This window comes from Otolemur garnettii, unplaced genomic scaffold (assembly GCF_000181295.1).
Source record: "Otolemur garnettii isolate 467f Iridium unplaced genomic scaffold, OtoGar3 scaffold00018, whole genome shotgun sequence".
NCBI lineage: Eukaryota > Metazoa > Chordata > Mammalia > Primates > Galagidae > Otolemur > Otolemur garnettii.
This window is the reverse complement of record NW_003852413.1, coordinates 14936561-14938665: the sequence shown is the minus strand read 5'-3', so window position 1 is coordinate 14938665 and position 2105 is coordinate 14936561. Positions and strand designations below refer to the sequence as shown.

The window sequence follows — 2105 nt, the reverse complement described above, 5'->3', positions numbered from 1 at the left end:
ATGGGGCTGGCGCCTTACCATTTTGAGCCACAGGCGCCGCCCATCTCTGTTCTTTTTTTAGAGACAGAGTTTTACTTTGTCACCCTCGCTAGAGTGCTGTGGCGTCATGGCTCACAGGAACCTCCAGCTCTTGGGCTTAGGTGATTTTCTTGCCTCAGCCTCCCGAGTAGCTGGGACTACAGGCATCTGCCACAACACCCGGCTATTTTTTTATTGCAGTTTGACCGGCCGGGTTCAAACCCCCCACTGTCGGTATATGAGACCAGCGACCTACTCACTGAGCCACAGGTGCTGCCCTCTTACGGTTTTTAAAATCTCCATCAGAGCCCTTGAGGCTGGAGGTTGTGGCTTCTGCAGGTTGTGTTGTACCCAAAGCAAGTGGAATAGAGAAACGCCAACACACTGAGTCCAAATTAAGCAGGGGTCCTTCGCTGGCCTGGGGTCAAGAGCAGGCTTACACTTCCAAGTCTCTCCATGACCAGAGGCAGGGGAGTCCTTAATGCAAGCAGAGTTTCATAAAAACCAACACCTGCGAGGTTAGATCTATAGGGTAAGGGGGGTGCTTACAAGAGAGAGTTGTGATTTCACAGGATTTTACAGTTTTTGCTAAACTCTGCAGCTTTCAGCTGAGCTTAAAGGGGGAGTGTTGAAAGCCCTTAGCAAAATGGAGTAAGTCTGGCTCTATGTACAAAATGGAGTTAGGGCATTACAGTTGGAGGTTTGAGTTTGTAGCTCCAGCCAGGATGATCAAGGTTGTCTGCAGTGATCATCTGGGGAAGAAGGTCCATGTTAAATGCAACACTGATGACACCTAACACCACTGGGGACCTTAAGAAGCTGATTGCAGCCTGAACTGGCACCCGCTGGTACAAGATTGTACTTAAGTAGTACACGATTTTTAAGGACCATGTGTCTCTAGGGGACTATGAAATCCATGATAGGTTGAACCTGGAGCTTTATTGCCAACAGAGCAGAATTCCATCTGCTTCCATCCCCTTGAACCCCCCTTTCCTCCCACACTATCTGCATTGGTATGGCTGCTTGTTTTTCTTTTTTGTTTTTGTCTCACTATGTCACCCTGGGTAGCTGCTTTAGCGTCACAGCTCACAGCAACCTCAAACTCGGGCTTAAGCGATTCTCTTGCCTCAGCCTCCCAAGTAGCTGGGACTACAGGCACCCACCGCAATGCCTGGCTATTTTGGTTGTAGTTATCATTGTTGTTTGGCAGGCCCAGGCTGGCCCAGGTTCAAACCTGTCAGCTCCAGTGTATGTGGCTGGTGCCCTAGCTGCTGAGCTACAGGAGAGCCTGGTTGCTTGTTTTTCAAAAGTGAGGTTTTGGAAGTAGTGAAACCCACTGGATGGGGCTGTAGGCTGACAGGCTGGTGGGATGTCAGAGGAGGAAGACCCTGCTTCAAAGGAAGAAAATGACATTGGAAGAGGTGCAGAAGGTGGATAGGGTAAAAGACAGACTTTTTTCTGAAGAATTGAGATGTATGATGTATGGCTTTGGAGATGACCAGAATCCTTATACTGAGTCAGTAGCTATTCTTGAAGACCTTGTCATAGAATTCATTACTGAAATGACTCACAAGGCCATTTCAAGGTCAGGTACAAGTTGAAGATATCCTCTTCTTTTAAGCTCACAGCACCCTCAAACTCCTGGGCTTAAGCAATTCTCTTGCTTCAGCCTCCCAAGTGGCTGGGACTATATGTGCCCGCCACAACACCCGGCTGTTTGTTGTTGTTGTTGTTTAGCAGGCCTAGGCCAGGCTTGAACCTATCAGGCTCAGTGTATGTGGCTGGTGCCCTACTCACTGAGCTACAGGCGCTAAGCCGGATATGTTTTCTGGATTTGAAAGGACCCAAGGAAGTTTGCTGGGGTTAAAGGCTTGCTTACTATGAAGAATTGAAACGGGCTAGAAAAGCTTTTGATGAAGCAGGGTGGCGCCTGTGGCTCAGTGAGTAGGGCACCAGCCCCATATATGGAGGGTGGAGGATTCAAACCTGGCCCTGGCCAAACTGCAACAAAAAATAGCTGGGTATTATGGCAGGCGCCTGTAGTCCCAGCTACTCAGGAGGCTGAGGCAAGAGAATCGCCTAAGCCC

The 2105-nt window shown here is 49.1% G+C and overlaps 2 pseudogenes; both read left to right on the top strand.

Moving 5' to 3' along the window:
* Positions 1-743: 743 nt before the first annotated feature.
* Positions 744-1293, top strand: LOC111724017 (annotated as a pseudogene).
* Positions 1294-1387: 94 nt separating this feature from the next.
* On the top strand, positions 1388-1966 carry LOC105886645 (annotated as a pseudogene).
* Positions 1967-2105: the final 139 nt, after the last annotated feature.